The sequence below is a fragment of the Canis aureus genome, chromosome 24, assembly GCF_053574225.1.
Source record: "Canis aureus isolate CA01 chromosome 24, VMU_Caureus_v.1.0, whole genome shotgun sequence".
NCBI lineage: Eukaryota > Metazoa > Chordata > Mammalia > Carnivora > Canidae > Canis > Canis aureus.
Window position 1 is genome coordinate 20,245,995 of NC_135634.1, and position 23,839 is coordinate 20,269,833.

Below are 23,839 nucleotides of genomic sequence, written 5' to 3' on the forward strand. Positions count from 1 at the left end.
GCGGAGCCCGGCGCACTCGCCGACACGTCTTCCTCGCGGCCGGCGGGGCCCGGGCTTGGAGAGCTCGGCTGCCCGCCCCTTTGCTCCGCTGTCGTCCGCGCCCACACGGACGTCGGAGCCCCGAGGCGGCCGCCGGGAATAGCTGGGACCCGCAGGACCTCAGAGGGGAGCTCCTTTGGAGGGCAAAGCGAGTCCCCTGCACGACCGGTGAGTGAGAGCGCTAAGTACACGTGCAGGGCAGGAAGTCTTCCCGGAGGCGGCGGCGGCAGGTGGTCCCGGGAAACGCGCGGTCCTGGGTGCTGGCTCGCTGCGGCGCGGGGACCGGGTCTCGGGCCGCTCTTAGGGGCGGGGGCGCTGGGGCCGGCTCTGCGCGACTCCTCCGAGGTGGGAGCCGGGGTGGGGGAGGGGCGGGGGCAGGGGCAGGGGCAGGGAGGTGGCATTTCCCTTCCCCCCCACCCCCCCGCCTTTTATCCATTAAAAAGTGATCCTTGGAGGGAAGCTTCTCTTGCGGGCGTGTCTGCGCTCCTTCTCCTCTTTGTGATCTGCTCCATCCCCGCTTGAAGCACCAGGGAAACTCGCACGAGCGGGCCCTCGCTGACAGCGGATCCCTCATCAGCTGCTCAATGCATTTTAGCTGCAAACACTGTAACGGAAGGTTTTGGTGATTTCTCCCCCCCCCCCCCCCCCCCGCCCCGAAGAAATCTGGGCGCTTTCACACCTGTTGCTTTTTCAGTTCCCTGAGAGTTTGTTTGTTTTCCTGGGTTTCACTTGATTGCAGTCCTTTGTGTAGCAAAATCAAATGCTACATTCTCATTCTCTTGTTCTCCTCGAAGCCCTTTGGACGGGCTCCCTGTCTTCGTTAGCATTCAGTTGGCCGCCTTCTCAGGGAACAAGTGGCCGGCGGAATACAATAGGGAAGAATGCATTCCTGATGACTCGTCTACCGTGGAAAGACTACAGTGAAAAACTGACATTCCCCATTCGTTTTTATGGAAAGCATTGCTGTTACAGTTTTATGAATGTTTGCTCGGTGAACTCTTGGAGTTAGCTAATCCAGAGGTCACCAGCGTGACTTTTACAAAGCAACTTCCCCCAGTCTGTCTGCAGTACAAACATAAAGACCCTGCCCTGCCACCTATGCTTTCCAGGGATGCTACAGTCACCTCTCTCACTTGACAGGTAGGCTACTGATGAAAGAGGGGTGGTGATATGGTCTGTGGCAGGGGCCAAGGAGGAGGACCACCCCAGAAGGGGGCTGAAGTTTATTTTCAGCTTCTGATGATGAACAACATCACAATACTGGAATAACCCCTTAACATCCTGGTAGGTTAGGTTGAATTCTTGTCCACATGATGAAAAAGACTTCCAATAGCCCTTCTCACACTTCCAAGTGGAGCTCAGTGGAATGCTTGTTTATTTCTGTTGCTGATAAATCCATGGGAAATCTCTGCTGAACCCAGCAATTTTGAAAAGCAAGCCCTAGCTTATAATTGCCCACATAATGGCAAACAGGTTATTTTCAGGAACCCAAGAGCCTCGAATTTTCTCCGACCATTGTTTTAGAGGTTACTTGAAGATCTTAGGAGCACACATTTGAGCTTTCCTCTCACCCACAACTGAAACGGAAAGTTATCCTTGGGTGCCTGATGAAAAAGATTAATGCCAGATATGTTACGAGGCTATAAGAAAGCATGTTGCTGAAAAGATTATAGCTCTTAGATATTAATGGTCACTGGCTACTCTATAATTTTTCATTGTTCCTTTAGGGAGGAGGCCTACTTTACCAAAGTGTTTCCATTTGTTGTTTATTTGTTGCTGAGTCTTTTCTTTTTGCTATTGGAAATCTCCTTTCACTTAGGTGAAATCATAGACTAGAATTAGCAGCGATGATAGCTCTGGGGCTAAAATTAGGCAAGTCCAGGGGACTTTTCAGACATATCCTTCTTGTCTCACAGATTCTGTAGTCTCCTTTCAGACTCCTACTTTTGCGATTATTGTAAGAGGATGCCTAAGTACTCTTTTTACAGCAGTTTATTTGGACAACTTTTTCTCTTGAGCTTTCATCGGACTTCACTGGCGCATGCTGAACTTTATTTCTCTGAGATGCCTAAAGGCACACCCCACTACATTTACCATCCCTTCAAAGTCTATATTCTTAACTCTTTAAACAGTTTCTTTAAACAAACAAACAAAAAGTTCCAATGGCACTTGCAAAGTACGGGACTGGGTGCTCTGGCGTGATGGCAGATGGCAGCCGCTTGAGCTTTGTTTATGCCCAGGCCAAGCTCACATCTATTAAATTAATCATGAATTGAATAATTGATTTCTCACACCTTGGGCTACTCTTCATCCCCAGCTGTAAATCTAAAGAAAGGTTACTATTAAGGTCTAGTTCACTTGGAAACCCTTTCAAAGCGTATCAAACGATTTTACAGCTGGGTCGAATCTAGCCGTAATACACATTATGAAATACAATGACATAAACTTCAAGCTCTCCTGGCTTTCTCATTTTGAAGCCGGGCTTCAGCGACCTTCCCATTTGTTGGTCAGCTCCAAAGATGGTGGGGTTGATGGATACAATGGGTTTCTGTGAATGTAATTAAACGTGTCTCTGCCAGCTGCCTGTGGTATTCGTGAATGTTTTCATAAGAAAAGCTGTTCTTCGGCTTTATCTGCCCACTGTGGTTTGTGGCATGTTGTGCTATTCTGCAGCCGTTGCAGTTTTTTCCTGAATGATTGAGCTATGATGTCATGTGCTATCTCAGCGCAGAACCCTTTCAGGGCTTTGCTGGGGTCTGTGTGCCTGAGCAGAGGGAGTGGAAGCTCCCTCTGAGCACTCTTGGTAGCGACTCCCCGTCTATTCCAGCACATTCCATTGCCTGGAGACCAAAGCCACCAAATGATTTGCGGTCAGAATGATTTGGGGCTGGTTAGAGATGATTTAAAAGGAAGGTTATGGGCACATGAAGTGTAGGGTAAAGAAAATATATTTTACTACTTTATTGAGACCACATGGCTCCAACTTGAACTTTTTTTTTTTTTAACATGGAAATTGGCTGAACGGCCCACAGTGTTCCCCCTTTTTTCTTTTTCTTTTTTTTTTATTGCCTAGAGCAAAGAACTCTACTTTCTATTTATTGTAGGCTTGATCTCACTATTATTTCTGAAGGTTTGAAACATTTTTATATGCCCAAGAAAACAGTGAAAAGTAGACTTTCTCTGTTGTGCTCGAGGACCAAAGACCATTGTCCGAGAAGAGATTCAACTGTCTTCAATTACTGAAAGAAGGATATCCCATGTCAAGCTTGGGGAGGCATCAGTTATGAAAGGCACATGCCAGGCCACGCCCTTGTACCAGAGTCCCGCAAAATATCTACTGGCAGGGTATGCCCATCTCTTGATGAGTCAGAGAGATGATTTTTATACCTGAGGACTCATTATTCCTCCTTTAATGGGGCCAAATAAAATGTAGTCGATCTTTTCCAATGCGCTGTGATGATAGAGCTCAGAGCCCAGTGGCCCTTGGTATTAGGAGTCCAAGGGAACACATAGCCCTTGGACCCACACTTCATTTGTGGGCTCCTGCCTCTTCTATGTGGTCTACATGAATTGGGACAGTAAGTCACCTATTACCACTGAGCAAGTTCCTGAATCTCTGTCCAGTGTGAACTTCAAGTATTTGTCATTACTTTGTGGTTCATTCTCATCCATTTTAGCTTCAGGATACATGCTGTAGCCTCATAGTCCATTACATACCATCAAATAGCCATCTCCAGTGTTCAATTTGGTGTTATGAAGCTAAGAGAGCTACAGGGAAAGGTAGCTCATGAATATCCCCAGTCCCTTGGAAGCTATCAGTCCAGGGTCTGAGGGCCATAACTGTGATGTCATGGAAGGCTGTTTGAGGCATCCCCAACAAGTCTTCAGAGTTGCTGGTCTATAATCCATCTGAGCCAGTCTAGATTCCCACAGTTTGAGTCTATGCACATCCAGGGGTTTAAAGGAAAGCACGTGGAGATCAAATTAGTGTGGTGGCTTATGAGAAAATCTTCCAACTGTAGAATTGGAAAAGTGTCAAGAAGGCAGCATTGTATGAAGGATATTACACTGCATTGGAATCGAGGATCCTGGTTTTACCACCCCATGACTTAGAACAAGCTACCCATAGTGAACATATATCAATAAAGCAGTTAGCTACACTTATCGTGTCCTTCATAAGTGTGTTGCCGTGAGATGCTCAGAATGACACCAGGAAACAGCTAGAGTAGGTAGTGTTCTTTCCATTTTACGGCTTTTGGGAACTGAGTCTCTAAAAGTTGATGACTTGCTCAGGGTCACACAGTATGTGACTGGTAAAGTTTGGCCTCACATCCAAAACTTCTAACTTCAAATGCATGCTTTTTCCACTGTAGCAGGCAGCCTCCACAACTCTTAGCCTCTACGGACCTCGCTCTCCTTATTTGCAAAAGTGAGGCCTTTGGCCCAAAATATAATGGTCCATTCCAACTTAAAATTCTGTCTCTAATGAATCACTGGCTGGAAGGGATTTTAAGAAATCACTTAGTCATATTCCTTGCTTCCAGGGGGACACTGTCTAAACTATTTTGAGAAGAAAATGTCAGATCTTTGGTTTGTTTTTGTTTGTGTTGTTTTTTTGTTGGAGTAGGTAGTGGTATGTATGGTGTCTTAACCCAGAACAGAAACGGACCCTGGAGGGTGTCTGAGTGCATTCTGGGATAAGAAAAGAAAGAGGAGCTATGGATGGTGTCAGTGCCTGGTGGGGAGAGCCCTTCTCTCTGGCTCAGGAGCAGTGCTGCTTGCCTCACTAGAAGTGAATGTCCAGTCCTGGGATCGATGTCGAAAGTAGGAGCTGAGAGTAGCAGGCATGCTTTGCTGGTTGGAAAGGAATTCTGGAAGGAGAGATCAGAGAGATGGTTACTCTGCTAAGAGGAAAAAAAGAGCTAAGTGACTCAGTAATGATCTTAAAGTTTATTAAGGGCTCCTGGAGAGAGTGACTGCAGATCAGTGGTAATGGTTCTATTTAAAGATACAAACAGAAGAATCCTTTTCATTCAGTAAATGTGACAAACAGAAAGCTGTGTTGATCTAGTTCTGACTCCACTTGTATTGGCAGGGTTGGTGGCAGAATGGGGATGGAAGGAGAAGCTTTTCTGGGAAGATGGTGCCCTTGAACCCGTGAGTCGAGTGCTATACCTCAGTTTCTTCCTTTCCTCACAGCACTGCTCTCTGCACGCTAGAGCACCAGGTTGGGTCTGGTAACCTTCGGAAGACAAAAGACTGTCAATGAACAACTACCAGCAATCAGACCAGATGACAAGTCCAGGCTACTCAGCTAACCTGATTATAATATTAAAACACTCGTCAGTCTCTCAATGTTCTTCCTGTTTCTCTCCCATGAAATAGGTGTTAGGAAAAAGAGCAAGGACTTTGGAGCCAGAAAACATAAGTGACTACCACAACTCTACAACTTATTGAGTTTGGACAAGGCATTATTTAATCTAAGCCTCACTTTCTTATCTTTGAAATGGGGTAGTAATAATACTTTAATTATTCCTAGGGGTCGATGGAGGAATATAGGCAAACATGCTACGAAAGTTAGTCTGGATCATTTGTAGGTGGTAGTACAGTGTCAGACCCTTTCCATAAATCATGAGGCCACTGAAGTTTCTTTTTATTTTGCCTTAATTCCATTCCCAGGCCCAAGTCAGAATTACGGCAGTTTTTCCATACTTGCTGTGTGTCAGGCATATAATCATGTATTTAATCTTCACCAAAATATTATAAAGTAGATCTCTTATCCCTATTTTATTATCTGGAAATTATGTTCTAACAAGAATAAGCATTTTGTCCAAGATCACATGGTAATATAAATAGCAGTGGTAAGTAGAAACCAAGACTGTTTGGCTCCAGAGCCTATGTGCTTTCAGAACTGTAGAACTTGGGCCTTTCCTAGCCCAATACAGACCCAGTGTTCTTGGTTTCAGGTTGCATTGATCTGGCAGTTGCTTGATTGGCCTCCTCAGTAAATGATTCTATACCAAGTTTTTGGGCATGGCTGGGCCCTATAGCTAAGGCTTCATCTTCACCAGCTTATCCCAATTCACACCCTAGTCTTCTGTCCTTTCCGTGTTCTGATTCCTGGGTGGCTTATAGGAACCCCTCATGCTCTCCTTGAGCTGCAGGCATATTCTTCCTCAGGAGTATCGTGCATTCTTTTTAGCTTTCTTTCAGAACCAGATAATTCTCCATAGGGACCTTATAGTCTCCACAGTTTGCCCCACTTCAACCTGTGACATGAGCCCATCAAGTCCAGATCAAATGCCCAACCCCTCAGCACATTTACTGTTTTCACTTCATTGGAAGGAAAATGTTAACCTGTTAAATGCAGCTACCACATTACTCTAGAACATCACAGAATGTGAAGTGTGAGAGTTGAGAAAGCAAGCAACAGAGGTCATTTTATAAATGCAGAAACTGAGGCCTGGAGAATTGCCTGCCCCAAATCACAGCTCTGGGCCGGAGCCAGGGCTGATGCCAAATCTAGTCAATGTTCTCTTTCCTTCCGACTTTAAAAATAGTATAAATCAGCATTTTGTCGCATCCACTTACCCTAGTCTGGTGGGGTCCCTTGGTCAGTGTTTGGAATTGAGTCTTTATCATGCTACAACATTGATCACAAGGAAGGTTTCCTTTCCTTAACATACATCCCTTCTGCTGAACTGAAGCCTATTACTCCCCAACAGGATACAAAGAACAAATTGGTCACTCTCAGCTGTAATTCACGGACGGGAAGTGTTAAGTATCCCCTTAGTTTTCTTTCTCTAGGTTAAATAATACCAGGTCTTTTTTGCTTATTCTCTTAGTTCTTGTTCTCCAACAATTTCATCATCTTTATTTCTGTCTGTTGAACTGTGTCCAAGGACTCCATGCCTCTCAAACTGTGAAGTCCAGAACTGGACAAAGATGTCTCATAAAGGTATGATAAAGTGACGATTACCTCACGGTGCCTTCAAACTGTGTTTCAGTTAGTACAGCCAACTCTCATGCTTGTGTTTTAAGTGACAGCTGGACCTCACTGGATTGTTTGCAGCTTATTATCCTCATTTGGCTAGATATTGCTTAGCCTGTGTGTGTGATAATAATCACTTCCTCCAAGTATCATTCAGAATTTTTCCTATTGAATTTTTTTTTCCTTTGTTCTTGACTATTTCTCCAACTCATCAACTCATTTGGGACTCTAATCCTATTCTACTTCTTAATTCTTAACCCAGCTACTGTCCCAAGTAGCTTAACACATTAAATGTCCCTGGAATTCACCCATATAGAAGTAGACCCCTTGGGCTTCTGGCTCCTCAAAGTAGTTCTCCCTCATGGCTCTAGGATCTGAAAAGCAAGCAGTCCACCTCCCAACACCAGGCCCTCAAACTGATCATTAGACAATGTTGTAAGTGCTGGCCGTAGTAAGAGATCATTGAAGAACCTTCCAGGAGACACATAGCTGAGGCCAAAATACTGGCCAATTCAGAAATAACCAACCAAGCCCAGATCTGACTTAGGTAAATGGCGGGGGTCTCCAAGATTTTGCTTTGGCTCAGAGATGTGATAATTACAAACATTTGCATTTATAGACCACTTTGATGTTCATTAGCTTAAGCAACTCCTCTGAAGACATATCTGCATTTGACAGATGAAGAGACTGAGTTTCAATAGAGTCAAGTGACTCTCAATATCACACGGCCAAGATTGGAACTCAAGGTTTCCTGTCTTTAAATTCCTTATACTTTGCCATATTTTAGTGTTTTAAGACCTTAGAATTCTTAAAAATCCCTGTGAGTGGGCAGGGTGGAGGAATGCTTATAAAAACGCAGAATCAGGGGCCCTGGCTCTAGGTCTTCTTGATTCATGAAGCCTGAGTGGAGCCTTGGAATGTGCATTTTAATCAGCACTTCAGAGGGTTATGAGGTTTCAGTAGATTATATTTGAATAAACCCTCTCTTAAGCTATGCTTTCTAAAATAGAATCTTTAAATGCATTTGATCTGTCTTTGTTCTGTGACCAAGCTGGTGCATAAAAACCAACCATAGACCTCTCCTAATCCACATAGTGCCTCAAGAAGGCTCCTTGTTTACTCTGGACCCATGATGGGGGCTCTCAGAACCTGCCATCCAGCCCGATTCGGTCCTGCTTCATCTTGCCAACCTGTTTACCTCCCCTCTTCCGAGTCATCTGCCTTGGCTCCCCACTCAGCTCCTGATAATCTCTGGCCCCTGATTTTGTCAATCTCTGCAGCTCTAGATCAGAAAGCCTATCTCCCTGAGGTCTTTCCAGATGCGACCATATAGAGGACCTGAACTCTGAATCATGAGGGGGGATCTGGTAACTCTCCAGGAGGTCTTTATCTGGGGAACTTCTAACCACATGCACCCTAGCTGGGGATCACTTACCAACTTTTCTAGGGGAAAGATGTACAGCCAATTCTCTCAAAGACCTTCTGGTTCTTGCAGTCTTCCCTCTCAGTAAGATCACAATTCTTTGTTACCTGAAAACCTGGATATCCAGTAGGTTAATAAGTGATGAGTGAATGGGTGGTGTGATCAATGTTGGTTGAACACCCCCAACACAACAGGCACCGTGTTGGCTCCTTTTTGTGAGTTGTGTCTTACTACCTTTCACTGATCACATCCAGGATGGTTACATATGGTGCTAAATCCCAGTCTTGGGATTATGTGTTGGTTGAACTACCAGTACTGAGCCCTACTATGTACAAGTAACTTGAGTCTTTCAGACTCACCAAATCTATGATAGATGCCTGCCTAGATTTTTTAATGTATGTTTTATTGAGGAGGAAGTATAGTCCTGAAGAAAAAGGTTTTTGGGATCAAAGCAGACTAATAATGGTTGAAAATTTATGTGAGACCTAAGTAGACTCCTACTCATGGTAGATATGTTCCACCCACTACCTCTTCTGTATTTCCTTTTTCAAGTGCAGGCATCGTCTACACAATAGGCTGGACTCTCCCACACTTCTTAAGAAACAGATTGTGATTATGGGACAGGAAAAAATAACATACTTTGACAGCAAGTAACACAGTGAGAAGAAATGTGTTTTTCCTCCACCTTGGTCTCTGCTATCTTGTGACACCCTGAAGAGAAATTTCCAAACATGAGCCTCCTGAGTGATTGTCAGATGTATACCTTGCCTTATCTCTAGCAGATGTGAGAGCTCTTTGAGAATACAGCAAGAATATTTGGGGAAAGTGATGCTTGGAGCCTTGCGGGAGCCCAGGCTTAGAGCTTTAAAATATTATCCATACATGAAAACTGAAGTTTTGCTGAAATAAACTGTTTTATGTTATAATTTGACAAGTTATGGAATAGCACTGATATTAAATGACTTGTTAAAGGATCTCCGTGTATTATGGCAAAATTCTACCCCATCCTTAATTAGGTCAAGTTAAACTCAAAAGCAAAAGGAGTCTGGTTTGCTAACCACAGTGGAAGTATTGCTTTCGGGTGGAATTCATATCCAAATTGTGTTGTCTGACTCAAGGATAATACACAGGAAACAATTTGAGGTTTTTCTTTCTTTTGGTTTTGATATTTAAGCTTTAAGGAACTTGCAGTCCAGAAACTGGCATTTGTACTGTTAACAGCTATCACAGTTATCACTAGCCAGAATGTCCCCATTTAAGATCTTGCTGCTGTTTATTGTATTGAGTGTACAGTATGCCATATATGGTTTCTAATACACCTGTGCTAGTTATGACTTATTACCAATATGAGTATCTACCGAACCATTGATCAAGGGGCCAACATGTCCTACCAGTGCACTCTGAAACTTTATCTGCTGAAAAAGCAAAATTTCCCTCCATTAATGAACACTTTTAGGAAAGCAGACTGGTTACAAGTGTCTGAAGCAGCAGAGTGACAATGCAAGTGAACTCCTATTTCTAAATTGCAGGTGATCTTGCAAAAACTGTGGGGGGGGGGTGAAGGCAGAGTTTTACATTGTAGTTTCTCATGACGATCTTCACTTTAATAATAATAGATAGCCTTTACTAAGGTCTGATTGGGAGACTCTTTACATTAATTGCTTCTTTGATCTAACAATCCCATATCATAGGTACCATTATTGTCTTCATTTTCCAGATTATGAAAAAAGTTCAGAGAGGTTAAGGAGATCACCTAAATTCAAGAAGGAATGATGGAACCATGGTTCTTTTTTAAAAAAATGTATTTAAATTCGATTTGCCAGCATATAACACCTAGTGCTCATCCCATCAAGTACCCTCCTTAGTGCCCATCACCCATTTATCCCATCCCCTCACACTCCTCTCCTTCCACAACCCTTTGTTTTCCAGAGTTAGGAGTTTCTCACGGTTTGTCTTCCTCTCTAATTTTTCCCCACTCAGTTTCCCCTCCTTCCCTTATGGTCCCTTTCACTATTTCTTATATTCCACATATGAATGAAACCATAGGATGATTGTCCTTCTCCAATTGACTGATTTCACTCAGCATAATACCCTCCAGTTCCATCAACATCAAAGTAAATGGTGAGTATTCATCCTTTCTGATGGTTGGGTGATATTCCATTGTTTATATGTATACAGCATCTTTATCCATTCATCTGTTGAAGGATATCGTGCCGAGCCATGGTTCTAATGTAGGTATGACTATGACTTATGCCAGAGACCATCCTCTCTGGACGCCATTCTTCTTCCAAAACCATTTGGTGCTTCCAGAGAGGGAAATAGTTAAGTAGTTACTCCCATTTGCTTCAAATGACAGATAGGAGCTCTTTGGGTATTATCTTTTAAACGTCTGTTGAGCATTGACTTTGTCTCAAATGGTTTAGATAGCCTAGATCCTTGAATACCCACAATAAACAAATATGGTGGGTTCTGGTATCCCTATTTTTCTGTTCTCTCTGGTCACCAAGCATTGCTTCTGTGGCCAGAGGGGCTGATGTTTTCAATTTGTGGCGTATGAGTAGGGCTAAAAGAGGGAGCCATTTGATAGTTGCAGGAAAGAAGACACAGCAATGGAAGTCCAAAAGTGTGGTCTAATCTTGGATACCATCACTCATGGTAGCTCTCTTCAGCTCTAGACCTGTTTCTTATTTCCTTTAATTAAATTGGGAGTGCCTCCTGAAGTCCCATCCATATAACGTATGAATTAGAAGCAGACATATTTCGGTGTGCCTGGGTGTCTCAGTCAGTTAAGTTTCTGTGTTTGCTTCTCCCTCTGTACCTCCTTCCCCACCTCTGCTTCTGCTCTCTCTCTCTCTCTGAAAAAAAAAAAAAAAGAAGCAGACCTATTTCTTTTTTTAATTCTGGCTCTTCCAACTAAATATCACTATTCAAATTAGTCTTTCTGACCCTCAGTATTCTGATCTATAAAATGGAGGCAGTGGTACCCATCTCCAAGTGTTGCTGTGAAGATGCAACGAGACCACACCTGTGGTATGCATAGCAGAGCACCCAAGGTGTATTGTTAGAACTACCCTTTACATGTTAGCTGTGTCCCTTTCCTTAGCTCTTCACCTGGTACTCTATATTACTAAGTTGTGTTTAACGTACTCATGTGATAACGAATTTGTTTACCTGAATTGTGTGTCTATGGAGACAGTATTGAGTAATGGTTAAGAGTATGATCCCTGTAAGCAGACTATGAAGTTAAAATCCCTGTTCTGCCATTTATGTGTAACCCTGAGCAAGTTACTTAACTTCCCAGGCCTCCCTTTCCTCATCTTAAAAATGGGCCTAACAATGAGTACTTTTCTCAAGGAGTTTTTGGGAGAGCTGAACTAGTTAATATAGGATAAGCACCTGGAAAATCACTGGCACAGAGCAAGCACTCATTCATTGTTGTTGTTATTATTACCTGCTATCTTCATGGCCTCTTGTAAGCTTCTTAAAATAACTGGTTTTGGTTAGCTGTATAGAGTGAGGCCATGAAACAGATTTTCTCAGTGCAAATGGGGCTGCTCACAGGGGCCTCGTGAGAGACTGAGTGCTGACCTTGGCCCTATTAGCACCGTTGTCTAACCAGCTCAGGCATGGGGCTGTGATGAGGATTATTGAACTAACATATGGAAAACTCCTAGTGTTAGCTCTTGGGAGGGGAAAAGGCACTAAATAAATACAGGAATTATTAAAAACTAGGAGACGACCTCGAGGGTTGCTGAGTCTTGTATGTTATTTGCTATTCTAAGAAGAAATTGGGGCGGGAAGCCAACTTCATCACCAGGTGACAAAGTGGTCTCCTGGCTGCTGTTCAAGGGACGGCAGCGTGTAGCTTCACCTAAGCAGATCCTAGGTCATCCACAACCTCTCCCTGAGTGTAGGCATCTCAGACTTCCCGCATGGACTGAGGGAGAAGGAAGAAGGTCAGGGTCCCCTGCCAGTGCTATGTCTGCACCAGGCTTGCCCCCACTCAACCTCCTATGTGACATCACCAAGGGGCTTCCTTGAGGAGAGCTGGGAGGTGGTGCTCTAAGGTAGAACCCAGGGAGCACAGGACTGATGCTGAATTGCCTTTGGTATGAGTGCTGGGGACTCAAGGGCCACCAGCAATCTGCTTCCACAGCAGGACTCCAGTCCTGGGTTGGGTCAAGCCCAGGACTCTGTTGCCAAGCTTTGACAAGTGTGTGGAGAGCACACAGCTCTCTAATTTTGGAGATGGCAGTCCATCAGTCCCTATTTACAACTTTACCACCCACCCCTGACACATTATTCTCTGCAGAACCAATGCTAACACCAAAATGAAATGTACTTAAAGTGGTCTCCAGGTATCACTTGTGAAATGGTGTATATGAGCCTTCCAAGAATGAATCAAGATCTGGCCCACCGCCACCACATAGGTTAAGGCCTCTGGCTTCCCCTTGATAGAAGTGGCATAAGATTAATTTCCATGGCTCCAAGCAGTGATTATAGAAACAGCCCATTTCCCTTTGCCACAAAATAAATAGTATCTTAGCCACGTTGTCTTACATTATGAAGTCTCAGAGGATCAGGATACCTATGTAAGTCTCATCATTCAAGAATTCAGAGCACTTAACAACACATAGCTTTTATTTATACTTTTCTGGTAACAATACAGTTTAAAAATATAAATAACTTTTCCACATATGATCAAATATGCTAGGATCTCAGTCCTTAAAACTACTAAATTAAGGTATTTATGTTAACACAAAAAACAATACTTCTGCATAAAATACTGTGAAAACGTAGCCTACCCTAAATTTGAACAGCAAGAACAGTTTGAGAAAGAAAAAAACAAGATGGAAAGGTCCACCACTCAAAAGAAAAAAATAATATTCGCTCTCTCGTGCATTCCTCAGCCAGCTCCAAAGATGCCATGCTAATCATCAAATATGAAAAGAATTGAACTCAGTAGCCTTTTAAACCTATAAGTCTTGAAAAGTAAAGATCAGAATTATTTTCTCTGACATTTAAGATTTTAGAAGGCTCTGATTAGCTTGGTTAACTTCTCCACAAAGCTTTGGCAGACCATATTGACTACAATGCAAAATATATAAAAGGTACTCCGGCTCAGTTACTATGATGGAGTATATCTTCCTCAGAGATCAGGATTAGTTATTAAAATATTTAAAGAGATGTTCCTAAGGCTGCTGGGAGGCACATCATAAGAGTAGATCCCAGTAACAATAACTTCATGAGCCAAGTGACCTCTTGAACCTGGGACAGTAGAGCATAGCCTCAGAAATAGTTGAGGGAGAAAAAGCTCAGGTAAATTTTCAGAGCCCCATTCGTTCCATGTAATCCATGTATTTCAGTGTACCCCTCAGATTAAGGAACTTCCAAGCATTTAGCACTTATTTTTAAAAATTGCATGTTTTCCAATTGTACACCTAGAACAAGGTGCATCATTCCCCCTTTGGCCCTTCTCCCTTTCTTTCCATCTCAGTCATTCTCTGCTATTGTTGACGTGACATGAATTCTCTCGTTTTTTTGTTTTTGTTTTTTGATTTATCTGCTTCTTATAAAGAGCTAATCTGCTCCAGAGAGTACCAGAGGCTGTTCTTAACCAACAATCCTATAAACTACTTTCCTTTTGCTTTTCTTATGCACCAGAGCACACCCCCCCAACATTTCAGATGAAGGCGAATGCTCAACAGTATGTAAAAATGACTACAGAAATGCTTACAATGTAATAGCAGCTTAAACTTGAAATCTGTCCATATGCATTAGAAACAGCTGTTTTACAGCCTGAGAGAGAAAATTAGAACTCTATGGCATAACTGTGGGAGAAAATGGGTCATTTCACTGTAGAGGGAGACTTGAATTCTAAAGTCCTAAATGAAAAGTTTTTGGTCGTTATGGGTATAAATTAGTAGGAGGAGCATGCTTTCAGGAAAGAAAATATAAATTCTATTTGCCCAGAAGGTGAGAGAGTTGCCAGTTAGTTCTAATAAATCCAACGAGGGAAAGGAGGCCTTTTAGAGATAGGTGACGTGATGCTTATTATTAGTGAATGTCTTGGCATGAATGCTTTTGCATCGAGTGTCTGCTGTCAGGGTCTCCTCATGAATGTTCTTTTTATGTGCTGGTATCTTTTTTCTTACACAATCTTGGTGAAGAACACTGTACTGTTGTAGCATGGAATGACCTCACTCTCTGCCATAGCTACCCTACCTAACATAGATTGGATCTTTCTTAACTGTGTTTTGTTTTTTTCATGGCACTTCTCTATCTGAAATTATTTTACTTTTGTGGCAGTTTAAGTGATTATTGTCCCTCTCTCCCACTGGAGTAAAAGCTGCATGTGTGTAGGCACATTGTCCTCTTCTATAGCCATGTCTTCTTTTCCTTAGAATTAGCTTTTCTTGTCTTCCAGAAAGATTTTCAAGATCCAACTCAGGATGCTTGGGGGATGGAACTTAGATTCAGTGGACCTCTGCAAGAATCACTCCATGGGTAAAAGGCATTTTGTTGTTGGGACACTGAGTCAGCAGAGCCAAGAACTTTCCTATAAGCTATTGCTTGGTCGTTAAGGAAACACAACAGAATACAACCCTAACATGTCACATTCTACAGATCCTCATTTACGATACACTGTGATATTTTTCACCCACTGTCTGAAGCAAGATGAGATAATCCCTGGCTGGTGTGAATTTGTTTTTTTAGCGTCTTTTTGCATTAATAGATGGAGCTTTAGGATTAAATACTTAAGTGTATAGGACAACGTACTAGCATTTGTTTTCTTTAATCAAGTCCATTTAACTCTTGGCGTGACTATGATTTTTGAAAGTACACAATGGCTCTCATAGCAGTGGGAAGCTTCATAGATAAAAGTAAGGGGAAATGTAACAAACATATTTATAACCCAGATCAAGTGGAGGCACTCTGAAATAGGAACAAAAGTAACAAAGTAGAAGACTAATATGCAGTTGCATTCATCCAGAGACTTAAAAAAAAAAGATTTTATTTATTTGAGAGAAAGCATGGTGGGGAGGGTGGGGACAGAGGGGGAGAGAGAGAGATACAGACAGGGACAAGCCGATTCTGCACCAAGTGCAGGGCTGGACATGGGGCTCCATTGCAGGACCCTGGGATCACAACCTGAGCAGAAACCAAGAATCAGACGGGTGCTTAACCCACTGTGCCACCCAGGTGCCACCTCCTTTGCCCCCACAATGTACTCTTCCCTTTTCTTTTGTAAGAAATAACAGCTGGCTGACCTTTTTGAGTAAAATGAATGAAGTCCTGAGCCAAAGGTTAGACATGCATTGCTGTGTTTAGTTCTTCTAACAACTTTATGAGGGGGTACAAATAAAAAAGGGGTTAAAAGACCCCAGTAGTTAATGAATGATGAAATGATAATGTAAGTATCTTTTAATAGAGCATAATTGCCCTAAAAAGCATTTTTTCTTCAGCTTTTAAACATTATTTATTTGAGAGCAAGAGAGAAAGAGCGTGTGAGCATAAGTGAGGAGCAGAGGGAGAGGAGAAAATCTGAAGCAGACTGAGCTGAGCACAGAGCCCAGCATGGGGCTCGATCCCATGACTCTGAGATCATAACCTGAGCCGAAACCAAGAGTCTGACGCTTAGCTGACTGAGCCACCCAAGTGCCCCCCTTTTCTCTAGCTTTTAAAATGCTGCATAGATTGAGTATTCAAATACTGTGCTTCTCTCTTTCTGTACATTTTAATATGTTTAACATCTATGAAGTAATATTTACTTGTGGTTTTAAAAAAAATCTACAGGGGGATCCCTGGGTGGCGCAGCGGTTTGGCGCCTGCCTTTGGCCCAGGGCGTGATCCCGGAGACCCGGGATCGAATCCCACATCGGGCTCCCGGTGCATGGAGCCTGCTTCTTCCTCTGCCTGTGTCTCTGCCTCCCTCTCTCTCTCTCTGTAACTATCATAAAAAAAAAAAAAAAAATCTACAGGAAGCTCCAAGATGAAAAGCAAAACTTTATCTTCCCTCAGCTTCAGTCCCCCCTCTCAATATAACTTCAGAGTTTTAAGTTTCTCATATAAGTAACTCTCTGGAAGTTTACTGGTCTGTCAAACTCTGTTGTGGTGTTACTGGGCAATATAATTTTTGACAATCTCGCCTAACATTATTTTTAAAGGCTGCATAGTATTTCCTTGGGTGGAATACCATAATTGAATTGCCATTTTTGTCTTCCTTTATGGGCATTTAGGGCACGATGAGTGTTTTTCTATTACTAAAAAAATTGCAGAAATGAACATCCTTACACATATTTCATGGGTCTTTGTGCCCTTATGTGGACATAGCAAAGCATAACTTCTCAGCATGAAGCTGCTGGGTCAAGTGAATGTATATTCTCAACATTAGTGGTGTCAGATTCTTTTCGTAAAAGGTTGTACCAGTTCATATTCCCCTATTAATTTAAACAGTTTTCAACATATAGGAGTCTTAGCTTATGTTTAAATGTATTCATTTTCCTTTTAGATGTTCATATAGTTCCCACTTGGGAAACTCCTTCACCCACCTCCACTAAGAAGCCTGCAAACTCTGCAAAATCATATGCATATAATAATTCTGTCTGAATATACTTGTCTTTCCTTCCTTATGTGTAAAGCATGTACATTTTTTTGAGAGTGGATGGTGGGGGAATGCCTTTTCAGGATCACTATTTAACTTAGCTAATTGCAATTCAGAGATTGATGCAAGAAGGCAAAGGGTTCAAGAGTGAAGTCAATTTTTCCTGAAGTTAGAAATAAATCTATAAATTCTGGTTCTATGAATTGCTGAAGAATTATTGTGTAGGGATCAATAAATCACTTCTAAAGCAGTGTTAGAAGACTGTTCTGTCTCCTCAATGCACTAGTTACAATTACATGATTAGACTCTAGGGTGCTGGGCAGGCTCATTCTTTCAGCTTTTAACATTGCAGTAAATGACCTGGCAATAGATTTAACATTTTCTTTGTAATGTCCAAAATTAACTCTCTAGTTACAGAAAGTCTCTAATTCCACCAGAATCTTATGGCTATTTAGTATTTAGGTTCTTAATCACTTAGAAATCATAATGACTAGGTACCTGGGTAGCTCATTTGGTTAAGCATCTGCCTTCAGCTCAGGTCATGATCTTGGGGTCGTGGGATTGAGCCCCCTGGCTCCCCACTCAGCGGGGAGTCTGCTTGTTCCTCTCCCTTTGTCCCTCCCCACAGCTCCTCGTTCTCTCTTTGCTTTCTCTCTCTCTCTCAAATAAATAACATCATTAAAAAAAAGAAATCATAATGATGCTTTCTTTACAAGAAGAGATGGAGAAAAGGGAGGAATTTCTACTCAGTGACATAGGGTAAACTAGAAAAATGGAGCCGTCATGATTATTGAATAACTGCATATTATGCATATTGACATCTTATTCAAGAGAGTTGCTTTTGAACAAAAGTAAATAGTTAAAAAACAGTGATTCTGCACAATCAGCTCAAAGGCTGGTTTAGTTTTAGCATATTGTTTTGTTCTTATTTCTCAACACTGAGAATAGACAATACTTACTGGGATAGAGGCAAATGAAACACCACACAGAAGCTGGAAGGCCAGAACCCCCTCTAGAGGCTTGGTCTGAGGGTGGAAATGTTGAGGAAGCCAATGGAGCTTGTGAAGACTCATACCCAGCATAAGCATGGCAGGGAGTTCCTTCTGTAGAGAGGGCTTTTCTCTCCCAACAGATACTTTTATGTGTGTGCCAGCCCCAAGCAGAAATCATGATTTTTCTTCGTCACTCTTTGGGTGGTATGTGATTTTTCTCCAAGAAGAATGTTGAAAAATAAGACATGATATCAAAAAAATGAGGGGAAAAGGAGGGTATTCAAAGACTATCAAAACATATTTGCAGAATTTTATGAAAGTTTTTCTTGAGTTAAGTGACAAAATTTTAAAGAATTTCTTTTAAAGTGCTCAAATAATTGCCCTACTGAAAACTTAAATTATACTTCATTGGGTTTGAATTTTAGCATGTGATTATGTAACAGACATTTTTAAAGTTAGAGGTTCTATGTCAATGAAATGAGGCTAAAATGTGAACTTGAGCAAAGAAATAGTAGAAACTTTAATACAAAGGAAAGTTAGTGATGAAGATGATTTAATTTAGAAAGTCTTCCTTTTAGAGGAAATACTCTAATGTCACCTATTGACCTAGGTTTTTGTACACATATGAAACAGTTTTTAAAGACACGTTTTATGGGGTGCCTGGCTGACACATTCATTTAAGCATCCAACTCATTGTTTTGACTCACTCCTGATGTCAGGGTCATGGGATCAAGTTCTGCATTAGACTCCATGTTGAGCATGATCTCTGCTTGAGAGTTTCCTTCTCCCTCTGCCCCTCCCTGCTGTGCACACACTCTCTCTCTAAATAAATCTTTAAAATACACACACACATCTATTGTTGTGATGATTTGCAAACATGGAAATGTAGCATTTTGTGTGCTGAACACAGCTCCATTTAACAGCTAATATCTCCAGTAAACTAACCTACTTTAAAAGCCCCTAGAAACCTCAAATGTTATCTTGATTAAATTAGGCTAATTTAGTAAATGCATCATAATTAAGAGGATTATGTCATTCTTTAGTGTTTAGCACACCAGGCATTAGATGTTTTGTTCCACTTTCACACATCAGCTGTCAGTTTGCTTTTTGCTTGCTAAAAGAAAGATCATGGCAGCAGTCATCGTAGACTCAATTGTCCATCCAATTCTTGAATTATCTCTACAAGATTCCTGCCTATTTTCCTCCATCTTCAACATAGTCAATAACCAGGAACTCCCTCATTCCAATCTATCCCATCTTTAGGCATAGGGAATAATTTTGGTCATAAGAAACCTTAGGGAATTTCTTTAGAGCCTTTAAAATCGACTTAACACAGTACTTGAACAAGTATTTTTAAGCCTAACTTCAAATAACCTGGAGAAACTATGGACCAATGGAATAGTAAAATCTGGTGGGACACTAGGATATTCTTGCTCAAAAGAATTGAGAAAAGGTATGAGTGTGGAACAATATTTATATATAGCATGAACTCCCTCCACCTTTTTCTATCACAGAGTAATTGTTTTTCTCAATATCCATAAATTGCCAGAATGATAAGGTAGTATAGAAAGGCTTTTTCTTTTCCTGAAAGGAAAGCGTGACCTGTTGGCCACAACTCTTCTTGTCACAAACAATTCTTGAGGAGCCCCCAAGAGAGCAGTGGCTGAGGTAGAAATCATGTTCTCTAGAAGTCCTGATATCCATGTAGTGAGCTCAGAATGAAAATCCTGCTCTAGGGATCCCTGGGTGGCGCAGCGGTTTAGCGCCTGCCTTTGGCCCAGGGCACGATCCTGGAGATCTGGGATCGAATCCCACGTCAGGCTCCCGGTGCATGGAGCCTGCTTCTCCCTCTGCCTGTGTCTCTGCCTCTCTCTCTCTCTCTCACTGTGTGCCTATCATAAATAAATAAAAATTAAAAAAAAAATCCTGCTCTACAGGACAAATTTTGGATACACTGTTCTTTCCAGGCATAGCAAACACATGTAACCATTATTATTGGTTACATTTTTTAAAAAAATTATGAAAACAGGCATTTTCATTTGCTGTGCAAGCAAAGGAACTATTATAATTTCCTCTAACTAGCAAATATCATATGCTACTGCCTCCCCCACTCCCCTTCCCCCCCTTCCACCCCATACCACTTAATAGTTTTAGAGGTTTGTTTGGTTTTGTCTTTTGCCAAGTCTTTAAGTGCCTCTGAAGCCAATTTTTAAAAGTCATGTATTGTGCCATTAAGGGAGCTTTTTGGGGCATGGAGGATATAAGCAGTAACTGATGGAATGTAGCCAGGTGGTGGGTGCTCTAATTCTAATCAGAAAAGAGAGCTTTCTTCATCGTGAAAATCCCTATCTTTCAAAGAAATAGATCTAAGTCTGTATCCAATCATCACATTAATTTTAACACTTAAAAAAATCGAGTCTGATTGAAATGAAATGCCAGCCTGAGGTAATTTGCTCTGAAAAAACCAACTGAAATGAAACAGGCCAGTTAATTTGTTATTCAAATAACCAAATAAAACAAGGTATAATTAGTCCTGACTTCCTGTTCTTGCTCATATACCTGAGGCCCCTCCCTGCTCCAGCTCCACACACTCAGAATCTGAGGGAAGCAGGGAGACAGCTTTCTTGGGAAATGGCTCACTGTTCTACAAACTCACAAGTATGTATTGGATCCAAATTGTTGGGAGGAGGACAGATGCTATTTAGAGAATTACCTGTGTGAATCAGAATCAGAAGGGTGGTTTGCAAAGTGGTGTTTGCAGGGTATTTGAGACTCTTTCAGGAAATTAATTCAGGGACCCTGTCAGATATTCAGTTCAGCTTTTTGTGTGTGTAGGTGCATGGTATGGTGGGGTGTGTGTGTGTGTATAAAATGTGACTCAATATTTTGATGAAAGCATTCACTATTTAGTTGATGGGATAGCTGGTGGTGCAGGACACATGAGCACTCACCTGCTAACAATAGAATTCCTTCTATACTTAATTTCTCATTGCCTAATTCAAAGAGTTCCTTCCTTGCTGGATACCTCATTTATTATAGTTCTTCTTGGAAAGCTGACCTCTAAGTGCAGACAGCTAGAAGGAACATGACATAAGAACAAGGGAAAAGCATTTAGAAGAGGGGGTGGCTTTGACACGAGTTAGCTGGGAAAATTTTGGAAAAAGAAAGCAAACCAGTTTCCATATGTACTTACTGACAGACAAGGCCAGTGTATGGTTGAACTTTGCTTGCACTCAGCTCTGTTTTTCGTGTTTGTTCTGTAGTTCCTAGGGGACCAAACTAGCCATGCTTGAGCATCGTTAGACTAGAGTGGGGCCAGAACAGTGTGTGAGGAGGCCAATGAGCTCCCCTACACCTCATCCAGATTGTCCACCAAATCCGATGAGAGGCTGAAGCAGCCACCCTTGCCTGCTGAGAGCTTGGCTCAGCTGAGGAGGCCTCATCAACCAGCGCAGTGTTAGCTGAAGTCTCCTTTGGAGAGGAGAGAGAGAGAGAGACACCTTTGAATTGAAAGCTGAAGTTGCAGCTTTTTCAGAAAGGGATATTTTCCCTTCATTTTCTATCCCCGCTTTGATCTATTTTCTCCTCCCTTACCCCTAATCATGATTAGCCGGCAGCACAATTAAGGCAAAGAATTAAGGTACTAATAAACTAAGAAAAATTGTAGACAAAATCTGTACTTTGATTTGGGGGAAAGATATTCCATTGTTGAGGAAAAAAATTGTATTCAATGTAATTGTTTGTCAAATGCAAAGAAATCACTACTAGGCGTGCTAGCGGTCTATACCTGAACTGTTTAACATGGGTTCCTGTATTTATGTAAGGTTGAAGACACCAAGAGGACTCGTTTCCTATTTCTGCTTTGGTTTTCGTCCTTTCAGGTTTCGTAATTCTGAGGTAATCGTTATATCTGAATGGACACATTCCAAAAGCCTAGAAGACTGACAGCATTGTCTAACAAAACATCTCCCATTTTATTTCCTTTGGAATGCACTCCAAGTTACAACAATAGCTAGTAATTACCTGCCATAACTGTAACAACAAAATAGCTGAATGTGCACCTCTAGCTGTTTTATGCATGCAATCTCTCATTCTCAGGCTCTCTTTATAATCCATTCTTTCCCTTAATGCTTTGAAGGCTTGGAAACATTCAGTACAGATTTTCACAGTATAGGAAACTTTGAAGTATGACTTGTCAGGTCATGCTGACTTGTGTGCTTGTATAGAGGATTGGTAAGGAGGAATCTTTTTTAACAGGTGTAACAAGAATTTGTGAATGGGTGACAGGAAGGTTGGGAACTTTTTTTCCCTCTAGAGACTGTGAAATTTACTTTTGTCTGCTCCTGGGAATCAATCACATTCGCAGAGAGTCAAAATATCCACTAAAGCCAAAATGACATTTTCAAGGTGCTCTTGCAGAAGAGTATAAAAGTAGGAGAGCTGTATATCCTGGCTAACCTGGCACAGTCCCCATTGTTTCCTGTAATTACTGTGGTGTGGTAGTCTGTTTCTTTTTCTGAAATAACCTGTCTTGAACATCATATTATATATTGACGCTGAGCATTTTCCAAAGGAGGAGAAAACCCCAGTAATTCCAAGTGTCATGGCAAAATGGCTGCTTGTCCAAAAAAGAAAGAAAAAAAGAAAATTCTTAGAGTCAACAGTCAAGGATAGATGGGAGGTTAACAGCATTTCATATTGATTCCTGTCTAAGAAAATAGTTCATAACATAGATAATTAAATCAGGCATAGCAAATATGTTCAACTCAAGTGCCAGCTCTATCTAAATGGTTGGTAGTGGTTACCCAGAGCACATTTGAGAAGGACTCTGAAACTAAGTAAGGGGGCCAGTGGGAAAAGAAGGTTTTACCTTATTAGTGATGTCTGTCATGAGCACTGGAAGAGATAGTTGTAGGCCAGGTATTAAATGTCACTATTGGAGAGTTAGATGGGATGTTGGTGACAGTTTAGCCTAAAGTGTTTCCCAAAATGTGTTCCGTGTAACATTCATTAATCCTTCAACATGATTCTCAAAGCATGTGTTCCATAGTCAAGAAAGATTGAGAATGATGCCTGCCAGTTTTCCTCTTGTGGAAATTTAATGTATACTGGCATAGTCAATGTTCTAGAAAGTTCTGTAGTAAAGACAGATGTTTAACTTTGTTTAACTCCTTGTTCCATGAACCTGTTGGGCCACAGAACCTTTTTCAGTGGTATCTGTCAACTGGCTGCAAAACTACTCTCTCGGGACAGAGGAAACACTGGTCTAGTTCATGCCTCACATTTCATAAATAAACTCAAGCCCCAAAGGAGAACAACTGGATTACATTAAGCTTAGCTGGTCTATTGACCAGGTAAAACCAGAATCCTGGATGCTGATTCCCAGCCCCAGGGTCCTTTCAACTATATCACCAGTGTGGAAAATACTGGAAGCAATCTAAGATTTTAATAGCTTCAGCAGCACAAACACTTAGTTGTAGATTCTACTTGCCTACTTTTATAGTTGTTTTTTAAGCTTAACACCTATGTGCTCCTAGTGTCCAGATATGAAGTTACCTCTTATGGTCAAAACAAGATAAACTCCTTTTAGAAGTTCTGTTTTATTCGGGCTGCTTTTTCTCCCCCCTCTGTTTTATCTTTCTTTCTTGAGAGATAAAGTGATTATGAGAGGAAAGAATTGATAGACATGAGTCTGGTTTTGGTTCAAAAGCTATTTTATCATTTCCTGGGCTTTGAATTTCAAAAAGTCAATCTATTTTTGGTCTCTTTTCAACTAGAAGGTTAGAGTA

At 41.6% G+C, this 23,839-nt stretch overlaps 1 protein-coding gene across 6 annotated transcripts in view; it reads left to right on the top strand.

The window, feature by feature from the left end:
* PALLD (palladin, cytoskeletal associated protein) overlaps positions 1-23,839 on the top strand; it is a 408,251-nt gene that overhangs the window by 140,162 nt on the left and 244,250 nt on the right. Inside the window, exon 1 of one of the 6 annotated variants that reach the window (XM_077868509.1) lies at positions 58-207. The exons of the other annotated variants lie outside the window; for them this stretch is intronic. The gene's annotated coding sequence lies outside the window, so the exon portion shown is untranslated. Of the gene's footprint in view, positions 1-57; positions 208-23,839 lie in introns of those variants that run through there. 6 annotated transcript variants of the gene reach the window in all.